This window comes from Balaenoptera acutorostrata, chromosome X (assembly GCF_949987535.1).
Source record: "Balaenoptera acutorostrata chromosome X, mBalAcu1.1, whole genome shotgun sequence".
Classification (NCBI taxonomy): domain Eukaryota; kingdom Metazoa; phylum Chordata; class Mammalia; order Artiodactyla; family Balaenopteridae; genus Balaenoptera; species Balaenoptera acutorostrata.
Window position 1 is genome coordinate 15,223,159 of NC_080085.1, and position 9,047 is coordinate 15,232,205.

General features: G+C 40.9%; 1 protein-coding gene across 2 annotated transcripts in view; it reads right to left on the bottom strand.

Moving 5' to 3' along the window:
• RAI2 (retinoic acid induced 2) overlaps positions 1-7,771 on the bottom strand; it is a 411,537-nt gene extending 403,766 nt beyond the window's left edge. Inside the window, exon 1 of one of the 2 annotated variants that reach the window (XM_028164344.2) lies at positions 7,618-7,771. The gene's annotated coding sequence lies outside the window, so the exon portion shown is untranslated. Of the gene's footprint in view, positions 1-7,453 lie in introns of both variants that reach the window. The other variant, XM_057538165.1, reaches the window with a different exon arrangement.
• Positions 7,772-9,047: the final 1,276 nt, after the last annotated feature.

The window sequence follows — 9,047 nt, forward strand, 5'->3', positions numbered from 1 at the left end:
ACAAATACCCATGTAGCCTACACCTGGATCCAACAAGTACTCTCCTTTTGCTATATTTTAACTCTTTCTCTCCATATATACATATTATAACATATATGTGTGTCATATATACACACACACATATTTCCCCAAATTTTTACTTTGAAAATTGTCAAACCTACAGAAGGACTAACACCACCATCCCTCACATACTCCCACTGAGATTCAATAATTATTAGCATTTTAGCATACTTTCTTTTCCCTATCTTTTGTTTTTCCTATACCATCTGAAAGTAGGTTTGAAGACATCATCTCACTTGTCTCCTAAATACTTCTGTAGGCATTGCTCAAAAATAAATGCAATCTACACCACCACAATGCTATCATCACACCTAAGAAAATTAACAATTGCATTAATGACAGGTTTAAATTTTTTCAATTTTGTTTTCAATGATACTCTAATCAAACATTTGTGAAACCCTTGGGGTTTCTTAGAATGAAGTTTGAAAACCACTTTTCTAGAGTAATAACCTAGAAAGCATAGGCCCATCTGAGAAAAAAAGGATCAGTCTTTAATATGAGTAACTAACAAAGCTTGACTCCCACTGCCCCCCACCAACAGACCCAAATAGTATTCTATAGCCTTGTGTATCACATCCATCACACATTAGAATACCTACCTGCATACACAGATACATGCTAAGGTCTATGAATTGGTTAATATTCTTTAGTAATTGACAAGCTGGGAAGTGTGCCTATGTGAACACTTCTGTTCTCAAGCCCACAGTTTGTAAATTTGGTAACAGCTTTTCTTATTAGTATCCTTAGGCAGATCAAAAGGGTGTTAAAACAATAATTACTCTAGGAGCCCAGTAAGTAAGTATAAGTACAGGATACTGCATTGTCAGGCACCACAAAAACATATCAATGTGTTATATCTTCCTTAAATAGACATCATTCATCACTTAAGTAAACCAATTAATTTGAAAACAAAAGCGCTAATAGAGAAAAGTGATATCCACTAAAATGTACATTTTATTTCAGGAACATCACTTTTAAGAAAGTTACTTACTTGGAAATTCACTTAAATGGTGCCATTAAAAACTTGAAGTATCAACATTCTTGGGAAATGATTATGTTAGCAATGCAAATGTACAAGTGCCTCCTCAAGCTGGGCTTGAATGGTCCTGTCCAAGTCAGATATCTCAGTTAGGCAGGGCCTTTATCTGGCCATTTAGGGATAAGGATAATATATTGGACCATGAGCATGCATATATATGTTCCTCTCTCTCTCTCTCTCTCTCTCTCCCTCTCTCTCTCTCTCTCTCTCTCCCTCTGGTGCACGCGTGCGTGCTTTCTCACACACGCGTGCAGGCGCGTGCACACACACATCACTCTTCCTGTGTTTGAGATGGGAAAAGAAAAGAAACCTACCGTTGCCTACATCTTGAAGGCTGGCAGCTGGCATTTCCTTTAAACAGACATCTAAAATAGCTTTTGTTTAAAACAACAACATGGATTTCAAGGATTAAAAAGCAAGTATTTCAAGGGTCATATGACAGGTGGAATGTAAGAACAAGGAAGTTCATTCCACTAAACACAACCCACTGTGGTCCAGCCCCTGCTTCCCAAGCCTGATCTGGATGCCAAAGACCATCCCTGATGGTATCACTTGTGACTCAGATTGAAGGGAGGCTAGTGCTCTCCTTGTAGCCAGAGGGAAAGTCATTCCCCTTCCCATGGGCTGTCACTCAAATCTCTCTAAATTATAAGTCAAGGGAAAAACCAGTCACCCTGCACTTGTCAATGCAGTGAACTAAGCAGAGCAGAGCTAAAGTTACTAGAGCCAGTAGATTCCACATATTTTTGAATTGTGACCTGAATAAGAAACCACATTTTACATGGCAACCCAGTTCCTAAATACAGTATAGATTCCAAACTAAGACAAACATTTTCCAAAATAATACCGCCCTCTGATATTTTCTATTTCATTTTTTTTAAATGCTAGTCCCAACTCATTAAACTGATGTCACCACCACTGACGGGAAATGACCTGCAGTGTGAAAGACACAATGCTAGAGGGCCAAAACCCAAACTGTATTTTTGTACTAGAGTGGATTCACAGAAGATCTTTGGCTCTGGCTTTACTTAGGGCTGACTAAAATCCCTCTATTTGCCAATGGAACCTTTTCTGAAACTATGTCCAGCTGAGATCTCGGGGCCAGCCTGGTCCAACTGCATAACTGTCCCTTTCAGCACTTTTCTTTTAGATCACGTATTCCATTCTCTGTGAATATTACTTGAATTAAAATTAGCCTTTTTAAATTACGCATACATTTACAGTGTAAATGATCCAAACAATAAAGCCTTTCCACACCTACTCTTATCCACTGCCCAGAATAGCCACAGTAAACATCCAGACAAGTATCTTCTGCCTTTTGTGATGCATTCACGTATTACCCATAACCACACATAAATGGTTTTTAATAATGCAAATAGAATTGCATTACATTTACTGTTCTGTGACTTGCTGTCTGAACTTAAGAGATATGTCTTTGTGAGTCAGGACAAATTTTAAATTCGTTTATGTAGACTGACTGCATTCTTTTTTTCAATAGTACTTTGTTGAGGAATGATTTATATACAATAAATGCACATAAGTACAGCTTGAGGACTGTATATCCTCGTGTGACCACCATCCAGATCAATATGTAGAATTTCCACCTCCTCAGAAGGATTCGCTCATGCCCCTTCAAGTCAATACCACCGCCCACAGAGGTAACCACTACTCAGACTTCCAACACCAAGCATTAGTTTTCCTATTAAACTTCACATTCATGGATTCATATAGTAAATATTCTTCTGTGTCTGGATTCTTTCATGCCACATAATACCTTTGAGATTCATCCATGTTTTTGCACATATTGGTAGTTTTGCGTTTTTTTGTTTTTGTTGCTGAGTGGTATTCCCACCACAATTGGGGTTGTTTTCAGTTAGGAGCTCTTGTGAATGAAGCTACTATGAACATTCTTTTAGAAACTTTTCTGTGGACATGTGCACTCATTTCTCTTGAGAATGTACTTATAATTGTTGGGTCATAGGTAGTGTATGTTTAATTTTATTAGAGACTACCAAACATTTTTCCACAGAGACTAAACCATTTTATACTCCTACCAACAGTGTATGGAGTTCCAATTGTTCCAATCCTCGCCAGCACTTTGCATTGTCAGTCCGTTGTATCGTTAGCCATTCTGGTGGATGCATGCTGGTATCGCCTTACAATTTTAAAATTGCATTTTCCTGATGACCAGTGATATTGAGCACTTTTTCACGTGCTTATTGACCATTCCTATATCTTCTTTTATGGAGTGCCCATTCAAGAATTTTGCCCATTTTAAAATTGGGTTGCTCATCGTTTTGTTATCAATTTATAGAATTTTTAACATATAATGGATACAAGTCCTCTATCAGACACACGCATTGTGAATATTTTCAGTCTAAGGCTTGCTTTTCACATTAGTATCAGCCACATTCTTTTTAATGGATGCACATTTTTCCCACTGTAGTAGCAGTTTCTTAATTTATGTTACCATTATTAATGGATATTTACACTCATAGGGAAAATTTTGTGCTTCAGTGGAAAACTGTACATTGTTTAGAGAACACTGCTCTTGGTTATCTGATTCTGATTTTCCATTCTATAAATTGTATATAACTGATAGCAATGCAAAATAATTCTTATCTATAGACATGCAAATAAATTGTCTGGTGAAGATTCAATTGACTTTCCTCCCCAGTTATGGGAAAGGCCAATTTTTTCTTCATTTGCACTTTAATTTTAATATTTCTAATCTGTAAATGTGTCTGTTCTTTGGATTGTCCTTTAAAATGGTTGTGACATCTAACGAGTTCCCTCATAAGTAATGAGTTAATAAAATCTCTAACATGTGTTCCTTTTATATCTGTACATGAGGCATATTTTAGCTTTTTAAAAATTATTCTTTAACACGTTGTTTCTAATTTTTTATCCTGTTACAGAGGATGCTGCAACACTTACTGCACATTTATCTCTGCATAGAAGTCTCAAGACTAAGAAGTCCTCATGCTCTCTCACACTCCAAATCAAACCAACTTTAAGGAATGGATTTAACAAGTTCAGCTACATGAAGGCACAGAAGACGAATAGACAGAACTTGTACTGTAACAAGGGGAAAGGTCAAATTAGGCTCAAACCAAAGAAATCAAACTAATGGTAGAATTTCAAGCATAGTAAGACAAGGTGAATGAGGAATGCCTTTGTTTATTGGGCACCTACTAATCCCAGACTACTGTGCTAGGCACTGATGACACAATCTTTGCCTTCAAGAAGCTCAGGAATTAGTGGTTTACAGGACTATTAAAAGAGGTAGGAAAGACAAGGTCAAAGACAGTGCCACCAAAGATCAAGGAAACAGACACTGGAGACCTCAGCTTGAAGCACCAAGGTGGAAAATTCTCGAAAGATTACTGGGAAGCTGATGAAGAATCTCTGAAAATCCCCAACCCTACCCTGACGTGTCTGCAGCAGTGAAGTTCGTGATTCTCATGAGTTCTTCAGGAAGCTTCTGTAAATCTCAGTCTGCCCATATGTCCCAGTTGTGGAGAAAAACGACTTCTTTTCTTCTACCTTCAAACTTCAGGCCAGTTCCTCTCATCAACAAACTCTAAACCAGAACTATACTGAGACAGGGGTTCTGCGAGATGTGGTTCTCAGCTTCTCTTCTGCAAAGCAGAGATTCTAGAAGGGGGAGGTGGTGATGCTGAGTTGAGACCTGGCACATAGCTGAGGCTCACTACATGGTGACCATCAACCCTGCCGTCCATGAAGTGGCAGGGACACTGAGCAAGTGTTCACCTTCCCAGCATTTGAAAGTACAGCTGACCCTTGAACAACCCAAATCTGAGCTGTGCGGGTCCACTTATGCGTGGATTTTTCCCAATAGTAAATACTACAGTACTACACAATCCACGGATGGCTGAATCCGCAGATGCGATACCTCAGATTTGGAGGAACTGCATGTACAGAGGAACCAGGTATACGGAGAGAGCCAACTATAAATTATACATGGGTTTTTGACTTTGCAGAGGGTCAGAGCCCCTAACCCCCACGTTGTTCAAGGGTCAACTGTACCATTTTTCTTGTAGGATTTCTGTCCATTGATTGTCCAGTCTCCCCTTTCCCCTACTTCATTGTGCAGGGGCCAAACAAGGACCCTGCAGTCACAATCCTAGAAGGCAACTGCTGAATAATTCAGTAGTATTGAAAAATACATGAAAGGATTTACAGGTTTGTACTAACAACCCTAGCATAAAAGTGAGACTTGAGGTCTAGCCCTGGCTTTGGCACTAGCAGCTCTATGATTTGGGGAAAACCACTGAACCTTCTTATAACTGTTTCACTGAAAAATTCAAAAGGCTGTGATACTGAGAAGAGCACATCATGTCTGGGGTGTTCTTCCCAAGAAGGCATAACCCCAGTCCAATCATGAGAACACATCAGACAAACTCAAATTGAGGGACATTCTACAAAATGACTGACCAGTACTCTTTTCAAAAGTGTCATGGTCAGGAAGAACAGAAAGACTGAGAACTGCCACAGATGGGAGGGGACTAAGGAGACATGAGAATTAAATAAAATATAGGATCTTGGATTGACTCCTGGAAGCAAAAAAGATTTTTAACGGAAAACCTGGTGAAATACAAATAAAGTCTGGAGTTAATAGCATTCTACCAATGTTAATTTGTGAGTTTTGATAATTGTATCACATTTACGGAAGCTGTTAACATTAGGGGAAGCTGGGTGAAGGGTGTATGGAAACTCTCTGTACTATTTTTGTAAATCTTCTGTAAATCCAAAATTATCCCAAAATAAAATGTTAAAAATTAAAACCGTGCTATTTAAACGGTATCAAAATTGAATTCATCATTTTGTATTGGGCCCTGCGAATTATGTAGCTGGTCCTGCATGGAAGTGTTACCAAGGCTGTTGCCCCAGAACCAAGTAAACTTGCAGAAAAGCATATCCTCTAGCTGTGTTCACAGGACAGGAACAAGAGAGTCCATCCACAAGAAAACTGGTGAAACTTGTTCAGCTTCAAAAGTGGGACAAAGGTTGCCCTGCAGCTCATTACCATCTCATTGTAATCTTAAGATCTCCGCCTGTCCTCACCATGATGGTTTGACCTGCTTCAGACCCAAATGCCAAAGGACCATACAAGGGCAGAAAAGAGGTGGCACCCCAGTTCCAGGAAGAACCCCACCTATTCCCAGAAAAATCAATGTATATGACTCCCTCTCATTAACCTTGCCCTTAAAATCTTGTCTTAACCATCACCCAGGTGAGAAGTTGATTGGCGACCTAAGTTCCCACTTCTCCATCCTCGGGCCATTGAATTATGTTTGCCCTCAAGCATAATTGCCCTCAGCTTCGATCTCAGCTTGGGTTTAGTTTTTGGCTGTCAGAACCCGAACAGAAAAAGAAACTTCCCCCTGAGGCAGGGGGCCTTGGCCAGGCTAGGGCCCAAGTGGGGGACCAGACAACCTAATTCGGTAACAGAAGTATATGGAAAACTGGGTAAAACCCGTTTCCCGTGATGCAAAATAATGAAGCGGCAACAAAACAATTACCATGAGCTCCAGGGGAAACTGGAAGGAGCAGAGATAAGAGCTGCTCCATCTGATGGGTCTTGTGGACAGAAATGAGGATGGTTCTGAGCCAACGACTAAGGAGCAGATGGGACAAATAACTATCTCAGCTGATGGCTAAGAAAAATGACCAGAAACTGATTCTGAAACCCTCCCCCCAGCCTTGGCACTGTGTAAGACCCCCTACAACATACGAGCAGTTCTGATTAAAACCCCCGCCAGCTGGTATTCTCCCAAACCTATCTCCGTTCACGTCCTCGGTTCTCTCCTTGTAGTTCTGGGAAACTCACAAGCCTTGTATGACTAAGGCTAAGTTTCCACTCCAACACATGGAGGCTGAAATCGGAGACTAAGGGTGACGTCACCAAGATGGCGTCACACGTCACTCCGACTTGGCTCACCCTCTCAGGAACAACCAATGACCATTGGTGAACCGGACGCCACTGAGAGCAGCCTAGAACGCGGGGGTGAGGCGGAAGCACCCTCTGCATCGCAGAGACCAAGACAGACGGCATAGAAAGGTCAGAGAAGCGGCTACACACACCACACTGCCCCTCCCCCAGGCCAGCGCAGCCCCACACGGTCGTCTCGCCTGAGCCTCCGGGTCCTCCAGCGCGAAAAGGGCGGGGGTGGGGGGAAAAGCCAGCTCGCCCAGCACTGTGGGTCACTGTGTGGGAGCCCCTACTCCAGTCTCGCCCCACAGGGCTTGCCCAGTGGGAATCTGCCTGTGACCGAGAAGGGGCCGAGGGACTGGCAACAACCAGCACTTGGACCTGGGCTAAGTTCGTACCTGCAGCGCCCGAGCAGTAGTCCCAAGCAGCCGCTCTGCTCAGCTGCAGCACTCTGACCGGGGAACTCGGTGGGACCCTCAAACGAGGATTTCTGCTGGCCCTAGAGCCTGACTTGCCCACCCAGGCAAGGAGCTGAGGAGAGCGTCTCCCGACCCCGTCTCACCAGAGGAGCGGACACCTGGAAGCTGCGCGGCCAACAGCGCGGGAGCTGAGAGGTGGGTGGGCGGGGCTGACAGCCTCCGAGAAAAGCCGGAATCGCGTGCAGGGTTCCCGTGCTACCGCCCAAGTGAGGGGAATTAATTCAGAGCGGAGGCTGAGAGTAGTTGCCGGCCCACCCTGCCTGGAAAGCCTGGCGTTACCCAACCCAGTCCTGCTAAGGCAAGTGAGCTAAAACAGAGCCCTGCCCACTGTGACTCCCGAGGGCGGGGCGGGGCGATTGGCCCAAAGGGGCTGGAAAGATTACCTGAAAGCTGTGTAATCAAAATAGAAATTAAGTTTTTATAGAAAAATGTTTCTTGCCCACCTGTGTTGGTGTCCTGAGATTTAAACCTGTCATCCGTCAATCTTTCAGATTAATATTGCTAATTATTTGAGATTACCAATTATTCCATCTCAAAGTGGATGAGCAGATTTTTTTTTTATCATGGTGAAAAAATTCATTGCACATTTAACGTATTAAAATAAGTTAGGGTGAAGGAAGGAGTGACAAGTGCTTTTTAGTCCTACACAACAGTGATTGTGGTTAGATTGCTACTGTTGCAGAATGCTGCAAAGATAATTCTTTACTCTATGTGGATATGGGCTATAAAGAAAGGCGAAAACCAGAGCTGAACATCGAAGCCTTGCTGACCAAAATTAAAATATTGGCATATATTTAAATAAATATTAAAGTATAAAATAATATGCTTTAGTAACACTTATGTTTTACCCAGGAAGGACAAAACACTTCCAAAGTTTTCAACATCCTTTCAATTATATCCACAATTATCGTTACTGGGTTAAACTATTTCTGTTTTGCTTATCAAGCAAGAAAGCAAACGTTCTCACTGTGCCACATTTATGAAACTGGCTGGAAAATGCTATCATTAAATTAAAAACACTATAGATGACATTAGTAAAAGTTCTATAAAATTACTACATTAAAAAAAACAATAAGCGTCTGTATTAAGAATATTTTAAATGTTTATTCATTGTATTTATTTAGAAAACAAAATAACGATAAATTTATCAAAAACAAGTCTTATGAGCAGACATTTAAAGTGTTTAACGTTGGACTGATACAATAACAAAACTGACCTGTGAAATTTTGTAGATAGAAAAGGTCTAATTTAGTTTAAATAAGATCTGAAACACCTTTATGAAACTTATTTTGCTCAGTGTGATTTTAAAGAAGTTATGTGTATATTACTATGACTCAAACTGTGGGGACAATTTTAAACACTTTTAAAAAAAATAAAGTTCATTCTAAACTGTGCTATCCAGTATAGTAGCCACTAATCACATGTGACTTTAAATTTAAATTTTAATTAGCTAAAATGAGATATAATTTAAAATCTAATTCCTCCATCTAATTAGCCACATCTCAAGTGCTCA